The sequence below is a fragment of the Tursiops truncatus genome, chromosome 13 (assembly GCF_011762595.2).
Source record: "Tursiops truncatus isolate mTurTru1 chromosome 13, mTurTru1.mat.Y, whole genome shotgun sequence".
Taxonomy (NCBI): Eukaryota; Metazoa; Chordata; class Mammalia; order Artiodactyla; family Delphinidae; genus Tursiops; species Tursiops truncatus.
In genome coordinates this window covers 42,243,274-42,269,675 of record NC_047046.1, presented here as the reverse complement: position 1 = coordinate 42,269,675, position 26,402 = coordinate 42,243,274, and the positions used below count along the sequence as shown (strand labels likewise).

The 26,402-nt window shown below is 45.5% G+C and overlaps 1 protein-coding gene across 1 annotated transcript in view; it reads right to left on the bottom strand.

Annotated features, from left to right (window-relative positions):
- The window catches only part of TAF4B (TATA-box binding protein associated factor 4b), a 155,344-nt gene that overhangs the window by 2,007 nt on the left and 126,935 nt on the right, over nucleotides 1-26,402 (bottom strand). Inside the window, exon 16 of the transcript XR_004521555.2 lies at nucleotides 18,257-23,132. The gene's annotated coding sequence lies outside the window, so the exon portion shown is untranslated. The remainder of the gene's footprint in view (nucleotides 1-18,256; nucleotides 23,133-26,402) is intronic.

Genomic DNA, 26,402 nt, shown 5'->3' with positions numbered 1-26,402 from the left:
TGAAACAGACAGGGACTGAGAAATCAACTGGGAGATTATTCCAGCTGTCTCGTGGAGCTATGATAAATGAAAGCAACTGGAAGGTAGAAGAGGGGGTGAATTCATGAGCTATTTCCAAGGTAGAAACAACAGAACTTGATGAGCAATTAGATGTGGGTGGTGAAGGAGAGAAAAGAATCAAGAATGATTCCAAAGTTTCTACCTCAGGCTCTTAAGGGTTGGGGAGCCCTTAAGAGAAAGAGGCAACGGAGGCCAGGCAGAAGCTTGCATTTGCAGGGCAGGTAAAGAGGACACTCAGTCGGGTTTGGTTTCGAGCATGTGGCAGGGAGGTGTCTGTGGGCAACCAGATGTCCAGACTCGGGGCAGGAGGGGTAGGCTCTAGGGGGAGGAGCTGCACTTAAACACGTGGCTTTGGCGTGGTGACTGCCAAGAAAGCGCCCGCAATGCCCAGGGAGAGCGTAGAGAGGGGGCGTGGTCCCCACATGGAGAGGACCCAGAAGGAACAGTCAAGAGGAAAAATGAAAACCAGTGTACGATGGGGTGGGAAATTGGGGTGGAGGAAGAATTTCAAAGAAAGAATGAGCATGTCCAGTGCCGGAGCGAGGTCCAGCAGCTATGGCAACTGCAAGGCCATTGCTGACCCTAGAGAAAGCCATTGCGGAGCGCTGGGATCCAGAACCAGACCATGGCAGGCTGAGAAGGGAATCAGAGGTGAGGAAGTAAAGACAGTGATTGTCCATTCTTCTTCTTTTTTTTTTTTTTTTTTTTTTTGCGGTACACGGGCCTCTCACTGTTGTGGCCTCTCCCGTCGCGGAGCACAGGCTCTGGACGCGCAGGCTCAGCAGCCATGGCTCACGGACCCAGCCGCTCCGCGGCATGTGGGATCTTCCCGGACTGGGGCACGAACCCACGTCCCCTGCATTGGCAGGCAGACTCTCAACCACTGCACCACCAGGGAAGCCCTGTCCATTATTCTTTTTAAGAACTTGTGAAAGAAAAGAGAGCCAGGGCAGCAGCCAGAAGGAAAAGGCAGAGTGAAATACGCAGATCCTCTTCTTTTTTGAACTTTTTACTTTATTAAAACGGCGTGCCTTAACACGAGCCAGTTGATATAATTATTGTTTTCTACATTCTGTAGACCAAGAATTATGAGAAATATTTTCTACACCAGCAATTCCTAATGATGTATTTGCAAAGGGTACAGGCTCAGCGGGTTGGGGTGTTACTATTTTTTCAGCTGGAATATTTGAGAACCATATCTATGCATGTCATCTCGTATTCCTGCAGTGAAAAAAAATTAATACCAGGGTTACAAGTGAGCTTACATCTTACATGATATTTATGAGAAGGGATGTAAGTGATAAGAATGAGGCTCAAAATCCATGCTCCTTGCGTAACTCTTGCATCACAGATGTGTTTCTATGAAGAGAGTATGACCCACTTAATCCTCACAACAGTTCACTAATAATATAATAATAGCAAACACGTATACAGTGCTTATTATATTCCAGGCAGTATCCTAAGTGCTTCAGTATATAAACCTAATAATTATAACTTGGGTATATATTCATAAGAATATATGAAATATATTTTTCCTGGTTTTTACTGTTTTGGTAATATGAATTGAAAGAAGAAATATTATTACCACAAAGGAAGAACCCCAACCAAAGAAATCTGAAATATATAGTAAATGCTTTTTTCCCCTTTTTTCTTCATTTTAGATTCTGTACTAATCTTCCAAGTATCATGATTTTAAAATAAATTTTATACCCTTCTTATTTATTTCTAGGGTGAGGGGAGGATAACATTTTTTCCTTTCTTATGTGACTTTCTTTGAAAATGTACAGTATGAAGTTCCTCAAAAATAAAATTTTTACCCTTGAAAGGAAAAAAAAATACCCAAAACAATTTTATGAAAAAGATACTATTGCCCGAAACAATACCTGAAAAAAAATCTTATAAAAAAGATACTATTATTATCCCATTTTACAGATAAGGAAGGAAACTGTAGCTCAGAGAACCTAAGTAACCTGCTCAAGGTCACAAGTAAGTGGGAGTGAATTTTTTAAAATGATTGTATTACATTTAGGAATTAAGGGAAAACAGCTAAATGTAAAAGAAGTTAAAAACAGAAGAAGTCCAAAACCAGAAACAATCCAAATGTCTTCTAATGAGAGAGTTGGTAAACAAATTGTGATTTATTCCAACAACAAAATATAGTAGTCAAAAAGAATGAACTACGGGTACATGCAACAACACAAATGAATCTCAAAAAAAGTTATGTTGAATGAAAAATCGAGCAACCAAAGGAATACATACTGTATGGTTCCATGTATGTGAAGTTCCAGAACTGGCAAAACTAGTTTCCAGTGATAGAAGTTAGAATAGTGGTCACCTCTAGGGTGGAGGCAAAGGGGTGAGGGCTAGTGGCTAGAAAGGGGCTCGAAGGAACTCTCTGGGGTAATGAAAATGTTTCTTGCGAGGGTGGTCATCCCAAATCTAGTCATATTGAAATACATTTTAGAAAATAGGAAAAGGTCCAGAGCTAATTGATGAAGCAAAGCTGGGGAGCAGGCTGCGGAGCTGGGTTCACAACCAGAGATGCAGGCTTAGCTCCAGACAAGCCACTAAGGGCTGAGAAGGAGAACGAGCCAGCCCAGGGCCTGGGCAGGGGCCAGCTGGGGGATTGGCAACCGAGGCTTATGTGTCGTTCAGCTGCACGAGTGAGCACAGGGAGAATCCTTTTCCAAGGGCAGAGGTTCTTGGGGTTAAGGATGTTAGGGCTGGAAGAGAATCCTCTCTTTATAGATAAGGACCCAGTGTTAGTGACTTATTCATGGTTCCACAGCTAATTAGCCAGAGCTGGGATTAGCATTTAGTTCTTTAAGCATCAATAGGATAAGTCAATTGGGGGAGTGTAGGGCTTACCTCACCTCCACTGCTAATGAGGGCTCTGACCCTGGCTTACACACAGCAAGGAAGGACTTCCCGTCATTTCTTTCATTTAATAAACATTCATTAATCACCTCCCATTGGCCAGGTGCTCTTAGGTGCTGAAAATCCAAAAATAAAAAGCCACTGCCCCTGTCCTCGGGTAACGCAAGGCTGGTTAGGGGAGGCCCACGGGAATAGACAACGCACTGTAGTGTGAAAAGCATTAAGAGGAGAGGGGATAAGATTTACTGGTCAAGCAATTCTGCTAAGGTGCTGGGTTGCAAAGGCTTCATAGAGAAGATATTTAAGTTTCTGAGAGGATGGGGCGGGCTGAGGTTAGGGGAAATGAGGGAGGAGTTGAAGAATAAAATAACTGCATTGAAAGCCCGGGGAAGCCCATGTGCAAAGACACAGGACCCTGCCCTCCCCCCTCCCCACCCAAGACCCCAGGCCCCAAAGGCAGCCCTTAGCCAAGTGCACCAGCCAAATGGACCCATCACATCAATCAATGCCAAAAGTGCCCACGAACAGACTGACAAATACACCCCTGAAAATAAATGCAACAGAGGCTGAACCTTATTCTATAGACAGAATGTCCACGATAGAGTTAGGACTGAGTTTTGCTGAGTGGAAACCTGGTATTTTTAAGCACATTTTAACCAACATAATGGTCTTAGAATAGTCACGTAAACCGGTTCCACAGGCAGTAATCCTGGCAGGAACCTGCTCCCTTTATCAACCACTATCTCCTGAATCCAAGAAACATGCACACTGGCTGAAATGCAGGCTAGGGCTCCACCAGTGATGGATAGCAAAACAAAGGCAGCACTAATGAAAAATTAATGAAAACGGTTACTTCCGTAAGAAAAATGATCTGTTCTCTCCCAACTTTGTATTGATTTTTGACCAGCCCTGTAATTGGAAATGTATGATTTTATCCTAAGGTAAAGGCAGGCAGAGGGGCAGAGTATGGGAGGCTTTCAGCCACCCAGCCAAGCTTCACCCTGGGAGGATAGCCCGCATCCCTCTCCGGTCTCTCTCCTGGAAACCTGATCCTCCCAAGCCCTGAAGCCTGAGTCATTTGAAGGTTACTGATAGTAAATGACACCTGAATGTTCTCATGTCCACCAGCCTTTTGGGATTACCTTTCCTGTGTTATTCAATTAAGATAAATACAAACCTCAACCTACACAGCACAGGAAGCCCCACCTCTCCCCCAATTTTTTAGGAATTCCTTGGGAAGGTATTTCTCTTTTATCAGGTGGTCAACTGTCACATCTCACTCAATTCCAGCCTCACCACTCCCACCCCTTCTTAGCTCACCTGCCCTGTCTACCACAGTGGGCCACATGCTTAGATACAGCCCACCTTCTGGCCTTGCCAAAGACACCGATCTAAAGCAGTACTAGGTTAGGTTAGTTAAAGCAGACTTTATTGGAGGTTGGAGGGCGGACACCTCATTTGCTTTGCTCACCACTGAATCCCACGTGCCAAACTACCTCTTGAGTCATCATAGGAGCTTAAAAATAATTATTGACCTAGGGTCATCAAATTTACGGAGGCAGAAAGTAGAATGGTGAGTACCAGGGCCCCCGGGGGATGGAGAGTTATACTTAATGGGTGTGGAGTTTCAATTTGGGGAGATGAAAAGGTTCTAGAGATGGATGGTGGTGATGGTCGCACAACAGTGTGAATGTGCTTAATGCCACTGAACTATACACGTAAAAATGGTTAAGATGGTACATTTTGTGTTATGTACATTTTGCCACAATTTTTTTAAAAAGTTGAATGAAGTACTGATATTGTAAGAGAGGGCTGCAACTCAGAATAAATAGAACCTAAAAATTGAGCTCAGAATTTCTAACTTTCCCAGCTTATAGGGCGGCTGGTCCAGAATTCTCCAAAGTGAATGCTCCAAATCTATTCTATTACAATTCAACTGGGGAGAGGGAAAAAAATACTAGAACTTCTATGTATCTATTCAAATTCATTCTTTAAATTTTTCTATTTGGGGATAGATTTAAATGCACATAATATAGAATAGTATAAATGCACATGTATATAATTTATAAGTATATAAACTTACAGAGGAGGAACAGTATCAAACACTTTGTACTCCTGGGTTGCATGGTCAACACACTCTGAAGGCCACCATTGCGATGACTTTACAGCGTCTGGCTTACCCACTGGGCTGGGAGCTCCACGAGGGCAGGGGTCTCTATGTTTCTTCAGACATGTATCCCATACCCTGGAACAGTGCCTGGCACGTGATAGGTTCTCATTCAGTAATTGTTGGATGGAAGAGCCACGGCTGCTGTTACTGGCGCTCTCCCCGTATGCAGGTGCTCTTAGCCCATGACAGCCATATTGCTGGGGGCTCTGGCTTCCCTGGACCATCTCCTTTTCCTCTTCCTCCTCCTCTTCCTTTTTTGCCACTCCATCTCCCAGTTTTTAAATCTGTAAAATGAGGACATTGGACCAGATGCTTCCAAAGTTCTTAGCCTTCTGCAATGCCAAGTTCCTTGTGCAAATGCCAACTGCCAGGTAGGAGTCATTCCAAGTGACAACATGATTCTGTGTCAGGGATGGAGGCAGCTCACCCCTACTGCCCCAGCTTCAAGGTGACTTTTGGAACTTGGTCTGACTTTCAGTCACTGACAAACTGCCAATACTTCCTTTAGGACACCAAAAGCCACGTACCCCATCTAAGATCACTAATCAGGGCCCTTCCACTGTTGAAAGTAGGTATCACGAAAGCTGGCGCTTTGGGGGGTAGAAAAACAAATCTACGTCAAGTCTCCATTAAGGTCTTGTTCCTATAGAGTCTGGGTCTAGTGGGAAATCTGTGTTTTTGAGGACTTGGCCCAGTGCTGGCTTTGCAGCCAGGCAGTCCTGGACATAAGTCTCCTGTCCCCCATGCATTCTCTGGGTGACTCCAAGCAACTTGCCTAACTGTCCTGAGCCTCAAGTTCCTTTTCTGATAATTTCAGAAAATAACACCTGTCTTGTGGGGCCATTGGGAGAATAAAAAGATGAGTACACAGTAAGACTCAATAAAATATAACCATGATGACTACTATTATATTTACTGATAGTCTCCCCATATGTGAAACAAGAGATTAAATCAGTAGTTTTCAGAGGAATTCTAGAATTCTGAAGGGCGACCAGAACTATTAGAGGATGGGGCTAGAGGTAGCTCACCCTCCAAGATGCTTCTGTTTTTCAGCTCTGCTTTTCTCAGATTTATGAATTTTTATTTATTTTGGGAAAAAAGAATTCTAAGGCTTTTTTAAAGTGCTTGAAAAATTCTGGACTGGATAATCAGATAATTTTCAACCTTATGAATCTAATTAAAAGATAGTAAAACATTGGAACTCCAATTGGGGGGAGGGGGTATCCCACCTGGCAGGGAGAGTGTGACAGCCTGGCCCCAGAATTCCAGACCCCAAACTTCCTAAGTTTCCTTCACTGGGCTCTGTAAGGACTAGTTCCCTGTTAGAGTCATCTCCAGCGTCAGTCTCTCCTCTGCTGAACAAATGGTGGTTAAACCCCTCCTCGGTGAAATATCTCACACTGTCATCTCTGCCTACGACTGCTTATTCCCCCAAACTGTCGCATTCATGAAACGGAGGAGGGGAGAGGTAGTTATTAGGAAATACTTCTGGGTACTTCTGTCTCTCACGTCTTTTCTATCTAATTTCAACCCTGGGCATGGATTTAAAACGAAGCTGTTCTGGAGGTGGTCTTCAAATGCTTGATGATTAAGGCTCACGCTGTCCTTTGAGGCCATGGGCTGTCTTGTGCACTATTCCCCATGGCTGCTGCTAATCTGGGTTCAGGGTATGGTGGAATAGCCTGGCCTAGAAGTCCGGAGCAGACCCAGCTCCTCCATTTGTTGGCTTAAAAACCTTGGGCAAATAATGTGCATTCTTGAGCCTTGGTTTCCACATCTGAAAAATTAAGGCAAATAATATCTGCCTTGCCCACCCCACAAGACCTTTGTAAAGATCTCATGAAAGAATGGATACAAGAAACACACAGAAGGGAAGCCCCAAGGTTACAGAGACCCTCTGAGCTGCCCCTCCCCGAAAAGGTCCAGCTTGACAGAGGGGGGCCTTGCTCTGGACACGCACGTGGGTCCCTGGGCGTGGGGTGATCTGGAGAGGGCTGGGCCACGGGGGCTGCAGGTTACCACACGGTCCCTCCTCACATCTGATCAGAGCAGCTCACATTCACAGCTTGCCCAATGCCAGGCAGGTTAGGATGAAAGTGTCCTGGCTGAGATTCCATCCAGGTACCATTGGTTCTTCCATGGTTACACAGATAGTGGATCTTACTCCCCTCAGCTTCTCCAAGGCAAGAATGGCTGGGGCCCCTCCTCCACCCGACGCTCCCATCCAGCCCCTGAGGAAGGTGGGTGTGAGTGATCCACAGGCATAGCCACTTATTTGGGGAACATCAGGACGTGGAAAGCCAGAGAAAGCCAAGAGAAGAGGGCTAATGACATGGACCGGGAAACACGTGTGGCTGAACTGACGTGGAAGTAAATGATGTAGGGAAGTGAAACAAGATGAATGCGAAGTTCAGTGCAAAGTACATTTGGAGGCTTACCCCGTGGTCCCAGACTTGGACTCCGGAAACCTGGCTCTGCTCCCTACTCTGGGGGCCTTGGGCAAGTCATGTCTCCTCCTCAGGCTTCTATAAATCTGTAAACTGATGCTGTTGGACCAGAATCTCACTTCTCAAATGGGTGCACTTAACCCCAGCTTGCCCACTGGTGAAAAGCTACAAGTTTCTTGTCTTCCCGGAATGCCAACTTTACATGAAGATGGTGAGGGACAATTTTTTATTTTTTTAAGAGCTTTATGTGATATAATTCATATCACATACAATCCAGCCATTTAAAGCACACAATTCAATGGTTTTTAGTATATTGATGGATTGTACAACCATCACACAATCAATTTTAGAGCATTTCCATCACCCCAAAAAGAAGTCCTGTACCCTTCAGCCATTTCCTCCCATCTCCCCCAGCCCTGGCAGCCCTAGGCAACCCCTAACCCACTTTCTGTCGCCACAGATTTGCCTATTCTGGGCATTTCATGTAAGTGGAATCATATAATATGTGGTCTTGGGAGGGTAATTTTTATATGAAACCAAACAGCTATGTTATGAAAAGCAAGCAAAAAAATTACATTCATTTTTAAGTCACAAAAGATATTTCAGAAAAATTTCTCGTAAATCTGGCAGCTTCACGGTAAGTTTGTCTCCTTCAGGGACAGTGATTCACGGTGCTCTGCCCCTAGGGCCACTTGGTGGAAATTCTGGGGAGCACTGGACTTAATGATCTTTTATCCTCATCCTAAGTCCAATCTTTAGGAGACACCAAGGCCCAGCCTGATAAACCTACAGAGAGATTTTTCCAGGAGAAACTGCTAGTGACCTTCTGTTACCAGTTCTTCCTTCATCTCCTTATCTGTCCATCTCATCTCTACCCACAGGTCTGCATTTAGAATAACTGAAAAAATAATCAGATTACAGCAATACTGCAGCTTTCTCTATAAAAGAATGACAGGTTGGGTTGTCCTCCCTGCCCACTCACCCTATACATTCCCCCAGATGTTGAGAGGAGCTTCTTGATCTGTTTTATTCACTGAAGTCTCTCCAGTGCCCGGTGCAGTGACTTGCAACATCATAGGGACTCAATAACTATTTGCTGGAAGAAAGAAATGAAAGAAAAGATGAAGGAATTAAAGGAGGGAAGGATAGAGGGAAGGAAGGAGGAAAAGAGGGAAGCAAGGCAGGAGGCAGGGCGGGCCTTGGCTAGTGTCATCATACAGGAAGTTAGTCTGTGAGAGGCACTCAGCATCAGTGCCAGAAAAGTTTGTCTGTCTTCCAGGTTTGACACTCTGAAGGAACTGGCTCTGTCCCTTCAGTTCCATCCAATGGGAAAGAAAAAAAGTAACCATGAGCAAACAAAAGAAACAGGAAGATGAAACAGAGAAGGGACTCAGGTGCTCTCTGAGAGGGGGCCCAGGAAAGTAAACAGGCAGTTCCATCTTCTGCACCCAGTTCAGGACTGTCTAATAGGGAGTTTCTTTCCAAAGTAAAGTCCTGACCCAACACGAATGCCAAATAACCCCAGGATCCCGCCTTACACTCATGGGCAGGGAAGCAGCTCAGGGCAATTTTGACACAAAGACCAACCACTCACCAGAAACAGTGGCAAAGAAACATTGAAGCCTGGGACCCAAGGGCCACCAAGGCCATAGAGAAGTGGGTAGTGAAGTTCTGTGGATTTGGCCTGTCCCGATTGCCTGGACCCCTGGCTGCCTGGACTCCAAGGCTCTAAAGACAAGAAATGGATGAAATAAGTTTTTGAGATACATAAAATCTATTAATTTAGTGAACAAGAATTACTGTTCTTATCACCAAACTGATGAAACAAAGAAACAGAAGAGTAAAGGCCACTTCTTTCCTTTTGTATCACTCAGCTTTTTCTAGGTTACGCTGCATAACAAATGTCCCCCCAAATCTGTGTCATACAACAACATGTTTCTTGCTCACATTTCACACCTTCTACAAGTCAATTGCAGGTTTTCTTCCATTCTAGCACCAAGGCTGAGGGTGCAGCCCTCTCTGGAACAAGTTGGTCTCGTGGCAGAGAAAAAAGATCCAGAGGACTGGTGGAGACAGGCAATGACTCACAAGTGGCAAATGCCACTTTCACTCACATCTCATTGGCCAGTGGAAGCCATCCGCCCAAGCCAATGTCAATGATGTAGAGAGAAAAAAAACTCTCAGAAGAAGGGCAGCAAATAATTGCAAACAACTGTATGGTCTACCACAGTCCAAATGTTGCCAGAAAGGCTATGCTGAACCTCTTGAAGGGCAGAATTGAAACTTCTTTCCTTTGCCCCAGTGTCTGGCAGAGCCTGGTTATAGTAGAGTGTTCAAGAATGAAAGGATGGTGCCCACCTTTAAAGGTGGAAAATAAGGACAATGACATTGCCAAGATTAGAAATCAGACATCCTGATATCAGCCTTCTCTCTTCCCATCACCACACCAACCTGAAATGCAGCCACCTAAAGAGCTTTGACCTTGCACATGGCAGTAACTTTGCTTTTCAGAAATTGTTCCTGCCCCAGATCAAGACAACAAAACCAACTGTTGACTAAAGAATTTGAGGATGAAGAGGGGTGAGTGAGTTGGGGGTGGTGGTATTAAACCAGGAAGCATAGCACTTTTAACTTATAAAGTGCTTTTGCATATATTAACTCATTTGACCTTCCCAGAAACCTGGTGAAAAAGCAAAGTTTATTTAGGCTGTTTTTGATGAAGAAACAGTGCTTACGTAGAAAACAGTGGTTTAGCACACAGGTTCTAGAATCACTCAGCCTGGCTTAAGTCCCGTCTCAGCCCCTTGCTGGCTGTGTGACCTTGGGAACACTGCTTTACCTTGGTCATGCTAATGGACACAGGGAATAGCACTGGTCATTGGGGCAGAGGCTGGAACACACAGGGAGAAGGGGCAGCCAGTGCTTGGGTGCTGTATTCTCCCGGCATGGTGCCCCATGCCTGTGCTCCAGGAGAGGAGACATCTATCTTTCTACTGGCCATGAAAGGAGCCTTGGAGGGTGAGGGACAAGTCAGGTGGGGGTACTAGGAGGTCTGAACATAGACTTGGGCTGTTCGAGGAGGTGATGGGAGTGCTGGTGCCCAGGATCTGGAGACAGGGAGCAAGTCGAGACTGTGCACAGCCCTCCACCTTGGTCCCAGAGACCCTGTTGCCAGGCAACTTGAGGGTCATCCATTGAACAATTCATCCGACATTACATCTGACATTTGGAGTGGGAAGGGCTGGGCCCAGTGCCCTCCTGGAGGGGCTCACGGGGTGGAAGGGGCAGACACGCAGGATGTGAGTGTAACGCAGTGGGTGTAGTGGATGATGGCACAGAGATGTGAGCACTCGAGCTGGACCAGTGGCAGGCAGGGGGGATGCTTGACGAGGGACGAGGCAGGAGCGGACACCTGAGGAGGTGAGGGAGGCCTCCCAGGTCAGGGTCAGCCCAGCAAAGCGAGAGCCTGTGCGGGGAGCGCTGAGGGGCCTGAGGCTGGGAAGAGCCACCCTGACCTCCGAGCAGAGAACAGATGGAGGCCTGGGAGGGGTGCGGGGCCGGGCCTGAGAGCTTATAGGCGCACACCTCATTCTGCGTGGATGAGGAACCAGTGAGGCAGGCCCGGCCACATAATTAGGGGCGCAGTGCAAAATGAAGATGTGGGGCCCTCTTGGTTAAAGAGTGTTCGCAATTTCAAGACAGCAGCAAAAGAGCATTGTACCAAGTCCAGGGTCCTGAGCGCAGGCCCCACGTGACCGCCCAGGCTGCAGCCCTGGGAAGCTGGCTGTGGGTACGGCTTAGGGAATGAATCCAGACCCAACAGCTGGCAGTTCCCAGTCTCGGCCAGGAAAACCTTGCACTCGTCTGTCTTTGCAATATGCTGTTTTACAGGCACACCTTCATTTTATTAGGTTTCACTTTATTGTGCTTCACAGGTATTTTTGTTTTACAAATTGAAGGTTTGTGGCAACCCTGTGCTGTCAGATGATAGTCCCCATTTTTTAGCAATAAAGTATTTTAAAATTAAGATATGTACATTTTTTTAGACAATGCTATTGCACACTTAATAGACTACAGTGTAGTGTAATCATAACTTTTTGCACACTGGGAAACCAAAAAAATTGTGTGACTTGCTTTATTGCAATAGTTGCATTATTGTGGTGGTGTGGAACCAAGCCTGTAATATCTCCAAGGTGTGCCTGTAGTTTTTCTTCAAATAGAAAATTTTAAAATATAATTTTTAATCTTTTATGAGATTTTTAAAATGTTATATGCCGTTAAATACACAAATTATTCAACTAATAGAAACATTTCGGAGACAAGTTTTTGAGAATCTCTCTTCTCCAGAGAGGGACAGCTGGAGTAAATCATCAGGGCTGCCCCTGTGGCTGGCATGCAACTTGCTGCTGGGGTCAGGAGCCAGCAATGCCTCGAAAACAGGGCAGCGACACCTAAGGTTTAAGTTCTGGCAACAGTGGTCTGTCTCCTTCCACATATTTTACATCAAAGCCAGCCAAATTTCTCTGAGATTCCCTAAGAATTTCTCTCACTATATCTCTAGGAGAAGGTAGAGTTGGAGAGAAGAAATCGTGTTTTTAAAGGGCCAGGGAGGACCCTCCTTTGGGGAGCCTCACAGCCCTTTTCCCCCAAGCCCTGGGCTCATGCTTCAAGGCGAGGCCCCAAAGGATCTTGAATCCTGTCCAGGTTCACAGTCAGACTCCATGTCCCACAGGAGGGAGCCCTGTGGAGAGAAGGCTCTACCTGTGCACTCCCTGCTGAGAAGAGACCCAGACCCTCTCCAAGTGGACGGCACATGAAGCAACAAACTTTCAAATATAGATGTGATTTTTTTTTAGGTTCTTATTTCTCTGGTCCTTGAATTTCTGCCTGGAATGTGAGGAGGTTTCCAAGAAGACTCCAAGCTGTACCCTGAAGTGGAACACACGGAGTGGGAGCCTGGGCTTCCTACCCAGCTTCACGGAGGATGTGACCCGGCCCTGCTAAGCCTCACTTTCCTCATCTGTAAAATGAGCATAAAAATACTCTGCTGCCACAAGTCCCAGTGGTGCCACGAGTATGAAGTGGGGAGATGGACACATCCGCACACAGTGAGAGTCTAATAAATGTTGACTGCTGTGACTTCTGCCCAACAGAAGTTTGCTTTAGTTACCTAAAGCAAATATCCTCAATCTGGAGGGTTGAGAATGGTCAAGCTGTTAGAAACGGTCTGGACGGAAGGCTGATTTTTCATAAAATTACTGTCTTCACTGCCCTTGTAATAACACCTGTGGGATGCCCACCCAGAGGCACAAGTTTCCCCCTGTGAACCCACTGCCCTGGATTTTATCTGTGGCCTTTGACCTCTGGTAATGGCCATGGGTGGGACTCCCCGTGATGCTCCTGAGCTTAGCCCCACCCCTGCTCCCCATGCCCAGTGCACGCCAGCTGATGGCTTTAGTTGCCATAACAACGCAAGCTGCTCCCCAGTACACAGCTTCAAGTTTTTCCATCCCTAAACCGTACTTTACGTTTTAAACTAACAACAGAGTATCCATCAGCGCAGAAAAGTGGATTTCCTCCTTCTGTCAGAGAGAGGAGTGAATGGGGAAGCAAATCACTTAAGGGGGTTTCAGAAATGAACAACCAGGAGCTCTTGGTTGTGAGCAGGTTGGAAGGAGACTCTGCCCTCTCTTCCACAGTGTGCCTGCCAGCTCGCCAGGGAGCAACCACCAAAAAGCACGGACAAGGTGGAAATCTGCAGAGAGGTGAGAGTTTCTGTAACTCCTACAGAGCATGACTTGGGCCCTGGGAACACCCCAAGAACTGTCACCTGGCCCTGAAGGCTATTCGCTAAAGAAGAGTTAATTCCAACTGCTGGTGGTCACTGAACCTCCAGAAGGAGAGAATAACATGCATCCTTTCCAAAACAGAACTCACCACAAAACGCTTTTATTCGCGGAGTTCTGAGGGAATGGCTCCCTCAAGCCATTGCTCTAGGGACGTGAGCAAAGGGAGAAGACACAGCTCCCGGACACAGGAGGGGAGAAGCAAGTTGAGGCCACGCTGCCGCCATGTTGAAGAAACCAGACACACGACCCCAGGCAGCCAAGCCAGGGGAGGTTGTCGTGGACTGAAGGGCCTTCCCCTTCCTTTGCTCCCCCTTCTTTCTGAGTACACGCTCCTGGGTGTTTTCCTGGCTCGGGGGGTGGGGGGAGTAGCCGGGGGCGGGGGAGGTCCAGCCCCTCACATGGCCCGGACAGCTGACCCAAGTCCCAGCCAGGCCTGAGACAGAGGTGGGGATCCTGAGTTTTGTCTTGTGTTTTCTATGACTGTACTTTCCACCATCAAATGGACTTTTTCAAAGCAGTCATTCTCATTGTTTTAAAGGATGAAATTTATGGTTTGAAAGTAATGGCTGCCAACCTCATAAAATGAGCTTTAATATCTCCAGACATTCTCACAATTGGCCAAATCCCTAGGACCCCTATAAAGAGTGAATCGCCCTAGGCAGAAAAGGATTAAATTTACTGAACATCATAAAAATATACAATGAGCTCCATATCCTTTCTCATTTTCCAGTGACAGTTGTGCTGGGCAGGGGTCCTTTGGTCATGATCTCCTCTCCCCTCACCGTGCCCTCCTCCCAGTGTCCACGTGCTGGCCTCCACACTAACCCCACACAGCCTGGTCTTCTACCCCCAGTCTCGGCCCCTGACATCAGTGTTGACCTGCTCCAGCCCTGTCACAGTCAGTGTCTTCTCTTGGATACTGAAGAACCAGATGAGTCCAGAATTTGCTTCTAGATGTTGGGAATATGGACTCATTAATATAAGGCAATTAAAGGCTAATATTCTCTTTGACCTGTGAGATGTGTGAAAATCTCTTTATAGGTAGGCTATGCTCTGCTTTATAAACTGTGACCTTGAGAAAGTTACTTAACTGCTCTGAAACTGCTTATTCATCTGTTAAAAAAATTTTTTTTAGTATGGAAGGTAACTTTATTAATATCGTTTCCCTTAATACTAAATTCCAACTTTCACAGCAGTTGAGGAAACTGACATTCCCCAGTCAGTATGAGTGGAGTTGGGGTTCAGATTCTGGTTTGTCTGATTCCAAAATTCACACTCTTTTTCGAGAGCCCTCCATCATATCCCGGGACGGGGGCGGGAACTTCTGGAATAGTAGGCAAGATGGCTGAGAAATGAAAGAGGCCAATAGCAGAGCCTGGCACACTGGTCCAGAGTGAGAGATCCTAAACCAGAGTAACAGCAACTGGAGGGGGCAGAGATGTTGTGAAGGCTGAACCAACTTGATAGGAGCCAAGGGGGAGAAGAGTAAGAAAGTGGGAGGGACCATTACTAAATTGAGATTTTTGAACCTAAATGACCCAGGAGGTGATGGAAGAGATGAATGTAAAAAATTTAGAAAAGAGAGGCATCTTGAGCATCAGGACAGTAAATGAAATGTCTGGAAGGAATTTAGGGATACAAGATTTTATACTTAGAAGAGATTAGATGCAGAATCAAGATGTGAAAAGCAGCCGCATTAATTAAGGCTAAAGTCACGAAGGCAGGGGACCTCCCAGTACAGAGAGGAAGGCTGCGGGCTGAGAGAGGCTTGGGTGGAGAAGTCACAGGTCACGGGGCAGGGGGAGCACAAGGCATTGCAGGGCCACCCTAGGGAAGGGACACTTTCCCAGCAGGAGTGCTCAGAATCGGTACACAAAGCTGAGGGAAGGATGTGGTGATAGAAGGAAAGCTTTCCTTTTTAAAAGCGTAATCTCAGTAGATAGGTAAGGGTGGAGGTCAGATTATAGATGGTTAAAAAAAGACTCAGGGCAAAGAAAGAAGACAGAAGTCATAGACCACATGTTTAAGATACTTGGAAGGGAAAAGATAAAAAAGGGAACACAGGATCAAGGGAGGAGATTTTTCTTTCCCCTCCAAGTCAGATACTTGAGTGTGTCTGACTAGAGAAGGGAGGAATCTAGTGAAGATGGAGAGTGAGTAAGGAAAAGAGATCATTGGAAAAGCTGATTTCTAGAGAAGGCAAGAAGGGATTCATTTGTTAAATGACAATGAGCCATTATATGCAAAGTATTGTGTTCAGGACAGTAAGAAATAATAAGGATAAAATGAAAAACAGTGCTTTCTCTAAGGAGCCCACAGTTTAGTAGGAGAGATGACAGTTAAACAAATAGAATTATTGCATGGCAGTGTGAGCCCTGTGTTCATTTAGCAATATAGTGTTATTTGAGGTTCAGAGAGGAAATTTGGGATAAAAAGGAAAGGGACAGCTCAACAGGTATCACAGAATAGAAAGTACCATATTCAGCCTCAGAAGATGAGCAATAATATGACTGACAAAGATGCAGAGGAAGTGTGTGAGAAAGGAGGAATTCCAGATGCAAAGACGGTGTTCAGAACAAGGACAGAGGAGGTAGCCCTGGAAAGAGGAAAAATTCTCTAAATGGGACTTAAGGAAAGAATAAGTAGGGAGGAAAAATAGGATAAAGAGGTATTGGAAAGCAGAAAGGAGGGAGTACAAGAGTACTCATACCTGATGGTCTCACTGTACTTTGTAAGGTTGGCAAGCAGAGGAGCCTCTGAAAGCAGAGGATCAGGGGTCAAGGTCAAGAAGAAACGGGTGCATCTGAAAGAGATGGAGACACAGACTGCAAAGCAGCCAGGTGGGCTTGTTCTACTGAAGTTAGAAACTCCCAAAACTTTGTCTAACAAAAGTCAGCTCTCTGGGAATAGGAACTGGAATAGTAACTGTTGGGAGGACTTTTACTTCTGGAAGCATGGAAGAGATACGCTGGCCTACCCTCTTACGGAAAGCGATTAACAATGCTGATCTATAAAAAGCATTGTTGAGTTTGGCCAGAAAAATGGCAAGAGACTGAAAATTAAGTGAAAGTGAAAAACCAGAGAGATGTGTAGACTTCTAAAGCCAGCTTTTACCTTGATGACATTTGCTGCAACAGTGAACTTGAATTTTGTTTTTCACAGCCTTGCTGGGTGAAGGAAATAGGGCCCAATCAAGGTGAGGAGTCTAATAGAACACCCCCTACATAAAGTTAGAGATTCACTGGGCTATATCTTTCCTGTAAGAGTGAACTGAGAAATAAACTCATCTATGCCCTCCTCCAAGGGGGTGCAAAGAATTTGCCTCTGTGAACCTAGAACTGAGGAAGAAGGAAAAACTTCAAGTTGAATATTTAGTTTAAAGATATTTATGACAGGAGATGCATCAGATGCCTGAAAGAGGCAAACACAAATCTTCCCAAGAGAAACTCATCAACCGAACCTCAAATAATTCCCACAGGTATCAGCTCACAGTCAAGAATCACAAAATATATAAGGAAACAAAGCATGAGTGGGTACAAGCAGGATTTAAAAAAAATAAGAAGAAGAAGAAGAATCAGACCCATGGAATTATCAGATAAAGAATATATGATTTAAAAGATAAAATAAGGAATTTTAAATATGAGTAAAGACAAGAGACTATATGAAAAAGAACCAAAAAACCCAAGAAATGAAAATGATAATTATAACATGAAACTCAGTAGTTGAGTTTAACAGCAGATTGGATACAATTGAAGAGAGAATTAGTGGATCAAAATACAAAACCTTATAGCATATAGTCTGAGATTAGAGGAGGGGTTTTTTGATAGGAGTTAAACTATCCCTCAAATCATGTATTGTTCAGAAAGAGGGAGAAAATACTGATTAACTTTGATGTTAGAATTTCTAGAATAGTAAGAAAAAATGGGAAAAGATTATATAATTTTTAAGCTAGTAAGGGGGAAAAGGAGATAAGAAAAATAATTTTTACTCTAAAAAAAGAAAGAAATGGGTGGGCCTTAGTTGATCCAATTCAAGCAAACCAATACAACAGTAAAAAAAAAAAAATTGTGTATGTGAGACAATTAGGAAAATTTGAACACTAACTGGATATTTAATGATATTAAAGAGTTACTATTTTTTAAGATGTAATAATGGTAATGTGGTTTTGTTTTATAAAAGACCTCTTAAATATTATAGATACACACTGAAGAATGTATGAATGAAATTATATGATGGCTTTGTTTTGCTTAAAAACAATCCAATGCTGGGTTGTGGGGAAAATATAGAGGAGAGAAAAAATTCATTTGGTGAAGCTGAGAGATGGTTTTTCCATTTTTGTATGTGTTTAAAACTTTCTGTAATAAAACGTTAAAATAAGAAAATAAATATTAAAAAGATAAAAGAAGGCAAGTAAGGAGAGAAAAAGAAACAAAGAAGGCAAGACAAATAGAAAGCTTTTGATAAAATGGCAAATATATCAGTAATCACAATCAATACAAATTGACAAAGTTTCAGTTAAATAAATCTGTCTATATGCTATTTACAGGTAACACATAGAAACATAAAAGGTGAAAGTAAAAAGAACTGAAAATGATATTCCAGGCAAATGCTAATCAAAAAAGCTGGTGTACCTAAATTTAGAGTAGACAAAATAGACATGAAGGTAAGAAGCGCCACTAGGAATAAATAGAATCATTATACAGTGATACAAGTTTCAGTTTACTGGGAAAATAGAGCAACTTTAAACATGTGTAACCTAAAAATATAGCTTCTAAATACATAAAAGAAAAAATATACACAATTACAAGGGGAAATAAGTAAATCCACTCTTATGGTAGGAAAATTTATCATACCTGTCCCAGTAATTGAAACATCAAGAATACAAAGCAGGGCTTCCCTCGTGGCGCAGTGGTTGAGAGTCCGCCTGCCGATGCAGGGGACACGGGTTCGTGCCCCGGTCTGGGAAGATCCCACATGCCGCGGAGCGGCTGGGCCCGTGAGCCATGGCCGCTAAGCCTGCGTGTCCGGAGCCTGTGCTCTGCAACAGGAGAGGCCACAACAGTGAGAGGCCCGCGTACCACAAAAAAAAAAAAAAAAAAAAATCTATCAGAAAGAGTATAAGTATTGATGAAATTTTATCAAAGGTGCTGGATGGGTATAAAATCAACATACAAAGATCAATTTCATTTTCATCTATCAACAAAAAAATGCTAGAAAGTTTGTTTTAAAAACACAGTTTAGAGTAGTATCAAAATCTTTTAATCAACAAAGATACCAATTTTTCACAAACTCATCTACAGATTTAGTTCATATCCAGTCAAATACCAATAGAGTTTTTGTGGACCTTGATGAGCTGAGTCTAAAAGTTACATGGACAAGACAGCATAGCAGCCAAGACACTGTTGAAGAAGAATGGGGGAGGAGGAGTGTGGATCTAACATCACAAGGTATCAATATTTATTCAAAGCCATAGTGCATAAAACAGTGTGGTACTGGAGAGAAACAAACTGATCAACAGAATTGAGAGCCTCAAATAGACCAATACTGATATGAATTTGGTGCATTATAGATCAATGGAAAGGATGGACTATTCAATAAATTGGTGGAGTAATGCTGTATCCATATGAAGGGAAAATTTTAACTGGACCCTGAACTCACACCATTAAAAAAAAAAAAAAGCATTTCAGGTGGACTAAAGTGCTAAATGCAAAAGATAAAACTATTAAACTTTTAAAAGACAATTTAGGAGACTATCCTTATGAACTTGAATGTAGTTGAAAAGGAGTCCTAAAACCAGACACAGTTATGCAAATTCTAAAGGGAAAGATTGAAGAACTTAACTATGTTAAAATTAATAACTTCTGTTCATCAAAAGGCACCACAAAGACAGTGAAATGCTAAGCCAAAATTGGGAGTGTATATTTGCACAACACATAACTGACTGAGGATGGACATCCAAAACATATAAAGAACACCTGTAAATCCATTAAGAAAAACAGGCAAAATAGTTCAATAGGTGCTTCACAATGGCTAATTGGCATAATTAAAAGACACCCATCCTCATTAACCAACAGGGGAATTCAAATTGAAACAACGGTGAGCCGTCATTTTCTGCTCACTGAACTGGCAAAGATAAAAAACAACATCAAGTGTTGGTAAGGAAACAAATGGTACACTTACTACACTGGAGCAGAATGGAAACTGACCTAGCCACTTTTGGAAAACTGAAGATGTACACATTCTAGAACCAGTCATTTTACTTCCAGAGCAAGTCTCGAACAAGGAGACATATCTAGAATGTACATAGCACAGCAGGAAAGTCTGAAATAGTGAAAACAACCTAAACGTCCTTTGGAATCAATATCACCATACGATGGGACTCAGTGAGCGGCGACACTGAACAATTTCACAGCCGCAGCCAAAAGGATGCTTCTTGGGAGTCTGATGTTGCCGGAAAGAAGCTGCAGAAGAATATTATTCTATCATGTAAAGTCCGGAAACATGCAAACTGAATATTCTAGTTAGAGATACTCAATATACATGAAAACGTAAAGAAAAGCAAGGGAATGGTGAACACACACCTCAGGATGATTGATCACTTCTGGGGGAGAGAAAAGGAGATGGATCAAAGAGAGCCCACAGGACACACCACAGGCAAGAGCAATGGCCTTTTATTTAGGGTGAGGGTTGGGCACATGGGTGTTCCCTAAATCGAGTCTTTTTATTCTATTCCGTCTCATTAAAAACAGCGAAGGTCCCCCAGGATTGGCGATTGGTGGCCAGAGGCGCCACTACAGGACAGAGATCCCTGTTTGGCCCCAGCTTCCAGACAGTTGGGCTTAAGAGGAATGTGTTGTAATTCTCTTCGGTCACCCCTCAAAAATAAGCAAATGCCTTTTTAAAAAAGCAAAAGCCCAGGTTTTCCACCTGAGCTAGCTTCAGGGAAACCTCTGACTCTGAGGGATTAAGAATTATGCATGTGTGAATGCGTAGGTGGCCAGGGAGGGGTTGAAGAAGGATGAGGGAAAGTGAGAAAAGAGAAGAGTGTGATGGTGGTGGTTCGGGCCCCAAAGACAGGCACCCAATGGGAGAGGTTATGGGAAAGCTTTTTGTAGTCCCCAAAGAAAGTGAGGATTAACGCTGAACGCACCAATTAACGCACGTAGCATCTACACTCAGAGTCTGATGAAACCAGTTTGATTCTGGCCAAGAGCCAAGGGGAGAAAACCCCACTGGATCTGATTTCATAGTGCCCTTGAGGATGTACCCAGTAAATGGACACCTTGGAAAGAGGAAGAAAGGGTTGTGTCAGTTCCTGCCAACTTCTTATCCTTGCAAGGTCCTACCATCAGTTAAAAATGCCTCTGTCCTATTGGGCCTGTCTGCCAGGGCACAGGGGAGGTACAACGGCCTTGCTGAATACCAGGGATTGCTCTGCCTTAGTTTTTCCTGAAGCAAAACTTGGCACTGGCCTTCAGCGTGGCAGAAAGACAAGCCCGTCCCTCCCAGGCCCAGGCCATTCATTCCTCGCCTGGACTTGGGGCGGGAAGGTTGGTGATGCATGAAGCGCCTCTGGGAAGGGGCCACCGTGCTGGCCTGGCTTCCCAGGCACAGGGTTTGAATCAAAGGCGGAGGGGGAGCCGCTGGCTCCAGTTGGGCTGTGCTCAGAGCTCCAGCTGTTGGGTCTTTGGTTTTTATTACATTAGTCTTAAAAAAAAAGTTTTTAATCAGCAAGAATCAGTGAAGCAGGCTTTATGGTGCAATAATTCTGCATGTTTTGTTATAAATATCCCCAGGCAAAGTTAAGGTTATTTCATACGACTATCAAAGTAACACGCCCGCTTCGGTTGCAACAAGGAATCTGCGAGGACTAGCAAACAGGAAGCATACCATCTGCATTTAAGAGGCTTTTGTTTTAATAAAATGGGTACATATTTATCTATAAAAGAGATTGACCGGCTTGGTAAAGCCAGAGCCCGTAATAAGTAAAGATACAGAGAGAAGCCATGTTATTTGCTGAATTAAAAAAAAAAAAAAAATCATCCTTCCACTCACTTTCCAGAAACAGCACTCAACTGTGGGTTTTGGCCACACTGATGTTTACAATGAACTCTCGGAGCTCAAAGGCTCCAGGTCCAGTACCCGAGGCCTTGGCTCTACAGGAGATGCTGACGTCTGATTTTTTATTAAGAGTTAAGACCCTTCCCCACCCCTCCCCTGAAAAAACATCAAGATGAAAGTTTGAAATTGTTCAGTCCAGGATGAAAAGACACTCCCATGGTTCTGCTTCATATATCGCGCTCGATCTCGCTTATTTCGACCCTGAAGAGGTTTGGCAGTAGACACGGGAAGCTTGCAGAGGGGCAGCGCAGAGTCGACACCCACCCCCCCACTGCCCCTCCCCGTGCAGTTCTTTCTGAACCGCACACACTTTCTGATCTCGGTGCAAAGACACATTTCCAAACTCCATGCTTCCTGCCAGGGAGGGTGTCACAAATTCTTTTCCATCAAACTTCCCGAAAGCTGCAATTATCGATGCTGAGGCTGTCCTGGGTCAGAAGGAAATATCTACAGGGTGTCAGATTTTAGTAGGAAGTCTGTTTGTTCGCTTACCTTTTCATTTACTAGGCGTCTCACACATCCCAGGCTGGCCCTGGGCATCTGCATATTGAGACATCCAATGATCCTGCAAGGTAGGCATCTCCCCTGGCACAGACGGACCCACAGAGGCCGGAGAGGGCAGGAAGGTGTCCAGGAGCACAGGCTGCTTGGTCACTGAGGGCTTGGGAGGCAGATCTGCCTGCCCCCCTGTTCTTCCTCTTTCCCACCATAAATAACCCATTTGGCTCTCCTCCCTCTGACCCCTCCGCCATCCAGGTGGGTGAGTTGTGAGAAACATGGGCAGCCAGGAAATGCAGCATGAACTTGACCTGGAGGCAGACCCTGTGGGGACGCTCAGGTTCTCACACTGTGGAGAGAGCAGCTGCAGGAACTCCGTGTCAAACCACCCATCCCAATTTTGAGTGGGAGACATGGCACTGATTGTCGCAGTGACCCTCCTTCTGCCCTTTGACTGGATGCTCTACTTGGAGACCCTCCCAGGAGTGTGTCCCAGGGACACTGCCAGCCTCCTGTCCCACACTGAGGTGCAGAACAAGCATCTTTACCCTCCTGACCTCCGTGCTTCTGAGCCGTGTGGAGCCGCGGCCTCTGACATGGGGTCTGTGAGCCCATCCGCCTGGCATCCACCCCCAAGGTAACATCCCCTGGCCCATCCTCCAGCCTGGATGGTGACGGCCACACCAGCGGGGCTGCCCGAGTCTCAGGATAATCATCTCCCTCGCCCCTCATACCCATAAATGCACACCTGACGCCACGTAACCCCCTTGGGGCTCAGTCAGCCGCCTACGTGGTATTTGGAAGGGATTTCTTCTCTGAGAGCCCTTCCTACAATGGACAGACTAGGCTTCTAGGCAGTAATCTAGTCTTCCCACCCCACAAAAAATAAAATGACCAGGGAGCCCATGGTTGGTTAACAGGCCTTTAGTTGGTGCCCGAGTGGGAAACCTGGGGCTCTGGCTAGGGACAGAAGGGTCTGGAAGTAAGACAGGTCGACCCATCTTGATTGTGCAGCCAGAGGCTTCGCTCCCAGGACAACAGAGGGATGATAAGGGAAGAAACACTGACCTTCTCTTCTCGGTTTTCCAGCCGGAGAGACGGCGTCCAACCCTGTGGGGGAGAAATGGCTGGGACACCACACGACCACCGACCAGAGGAGGACAAGGGGCGACAGCAGGAGAGGAGCCGCAGCCGGGGTCTCTATTACAGAACACGTTTGAAAGTGCTTAACCAGAGTCCATGATCTACATGGCACAAGCTACCTGCCGGCTGTGGCTTCCAATGACTTACGAGGGTTCTGCGCCCAGAGGACCCACCTAAGCCCTCTCACCGTGCCTGTGACTCAGAGGTGGCCTGTGCTGCCATCAACAGTCAGGGGAACCACTGCCCGGCCCTGCCCAGCCAGTTTGGCTCCTGCTGACTTCCAGAATTTCCATTCCAGAGGAGCTAAAAACAGACAGTAAAATCCCTAATTATGGCTTCTATAGGCACCCCCTCCCCCAGGCTCAGACTACCTGGCAGGCAGCTAAGAAGCTCCCAGGTGCCAGTGCCTGGGGAGGGGACCCCTGCTGGTGCTGGGCCCACCCAGTGCTGCCAGGGCCCACAAGTCTTCCCTCAACCTTCCAACCTCTAACCAGACCTGGGGTTTTCCAGAACCGAGGCTGCAGTGAAGGGGCACCTCTTCTGCTTGTTACCACAACACAAGTCACATGGCGCCTCAGTGGACCAGTCCCACATGAGGCCGTCTGCAGACAGCCTGGACCTGTGTCCTAACCCACTCCCACCAATCCCACCACGGAGAAGGAGAGGGTGGGAGTGGGCCGAGGACCCCCCAGAAAGACGCTCCAGGGTCCGACCAGGCAGGGGCTCAGGCAGCTGGGCAGCAAGCCAGCCAGCCCTTGGCTGTTCTCTCCGTAATGGTGCCTGCCGCCACGAGATGCTTCATCACCAGTCCGGCCACGTGTGAAAGACCAAAGCCCAAGGACGGAGGCGCTGGCGTGTGGGTGTGAATGGTGAGCAAAAGGGAGACTATGCGAAAGCTGAGGGCCTCGCATGCTTAAATTCAAGCAGGCCTTACCTCTCAGGAAGCCTGTGTGGGTACCGTCAATGTGTTATCATTTAAAGGGCTCCAGAGTCAGGGGAGTCTGGGATGTGTGTCCTGTGCCACTATTGGAGGGTGGACTCCTGTCCTCCTGAGCTGGCTTGTAGAAGCTGTCATTCTGTACATGCTCCAGCCTCAGTAAACAAACGAGTCCCCAGATATAGACACGTCATGGACCTCTGCCTTTTGCCTGGACAATCTTCTTCCTAGGAGTCTAGGCAACTCCTATTTCTTCTTCAAGTTTCAGTGTAAACTTTCCCAACTCCCTCCCAGAGAAGGCCCTCCTCCTGTACCCGGAGGGGCCTTGCACGCCCCCCGTCCCAGCACTTAGCACACCCCATGCAGCTATTTGGTGACAAGTGTTTCACCTGTCACCGACATAGTTCACCTCTGTGTACCCATCACAGTGCTTGGGTACAATGGACGTGTGATAAAATAAAACCAGGTATTACTATCCTTAAGCTATTTGATATTTAGTCATTTTCAAGAAGGAAGAGAAACTGAAAGAAAAGGCAGAAAGTGAAAGAAATAGAGTTGATGCAAACAAGAATGAAAACGCTCCCACTGCACTTGGTTCATCTTTCACCCTCACCACACCGTGTTCCATCCACCTGCCTCCCAGATATCTTGTTTACTCTATGCAGGGAGCTCCCAGGGCAGGGAGTGTGTCTTCTTCATCCTGGAATCCCACTGCATGAGATGCAGTGCCTGGTACACAGTAGGCACCAAATATATGTCTGTTGGATGCATGGCAAAACCGATGATTGCAAGAAATCCATAGACAAGAGCAGCAGTCCTACACATTGAGGGAAAATGGTTGAGTGCATTGGAGTATATCCAACTCACAACCAAGACACCTATATACCTGGAAGCAAGAACCACAGCTAAGACCTGTCGCTGGGGAACAGGGGTAAGTATTTTACCAGGCGGCCCAAGCAAATGCCCAAATATCAGGCTCTCAGGCTCCCAAGACCAAGCTCACAGCCACACGGGACACCCTACCGATCTGTTGGATGATTCAAACCTCTGTCCCCCTGGGCGCCCGTTTCTGCTTTGCCACTGACCATTTATGGACATTATTCTCCTCACCTGTAAAACGAGATGCCAGTTCCACGCTCTCTAACATTCCTCTGAGTGTTCATGTATATAATTCCACCCCCTCAAAAGCTCTGCAAAGGGGATATTCTGTAGCTAAATATTGAATGAGCAGTGACCACTACAAAACCTAAGAAGAGTATTTTAAACTATAAGATCAATTTATGGATCAAATGGAAAATTCATCAGGGAAAACCTTCAAGATTTGCAATGGCACATTTTGTTAGATACCCGTGTGACATACATAGCTCATTCCTACAGATCTAAAATGCTGTACTAATTATTATTTCTACCAGTGCCACTACTGCAAGTGCTTTTATTATCATGGTGTCTGTTTAGATGAAAAATGTGTGTGGGCCAAAGGCATTCTGATGCGAATCAAAATGGAAATTTAAAATATAAAAGATGTGGGAGAATTTGCTTAGAAATGGGATAGACTTTAATAATCTCTCCTAAGAGGGTAAGACCAGATAGAGTAATTCTCCAAGCCAAGTGCTGGCCCCTGTAACTGGAAGCACGGTGGTGTATCTCTTTGGCAGACAATCCTTCCAACTTCTCTTCAACCCTCCACGGCACTAACCCCTCTGAATGCAGCTCATGTATGCAGCCAGCTAATTCGTCCATTGCTTTAATAAGTTTAGGCCCAGTTCTTACGTTTATCTGGCTCAGAAACTGACTCAGTATTGCTGGGTTGCATAAGAAAATAGTTTTTTTTATGTTACCAGTGTTCCCACACAATTGTGCATAATTAAATGCATTCTAGTGCTGTGTTCTTAGGCAAACTAATCTCTCTGGTCTTCAACTTCTCGTCCTGAAATCTGACTGCATGGCTAAGGCTCAGCACAGCTTTAAAACTCCTAGGATCTGATCTGACCCGCACGGGTATGCAGTTTTAAGCAAGCCTAATATTCAGAAAAGTTCAAATTTACCAAAAATCAGTGGGGGCAGGGCTTGGTAGAGCAGTTCTCAAACTTATAACACACATCCAAATCCCCTGGGCATCTTGTTAAAATGCAGATTCTGGTTGAGCAGCGCTGGGGTGGAGTCAAGGTTCCTCATCTACCAAGCTCCTGGTGATGCCCACGCTGCTGGTCCATGGACCACACTTTGAGTAGCAAGGGCGTGCCCGCTATGCTAACGTCTTCCAGTAAACAACACTGCCAAGGGCGCTTCCTCGCATGGGA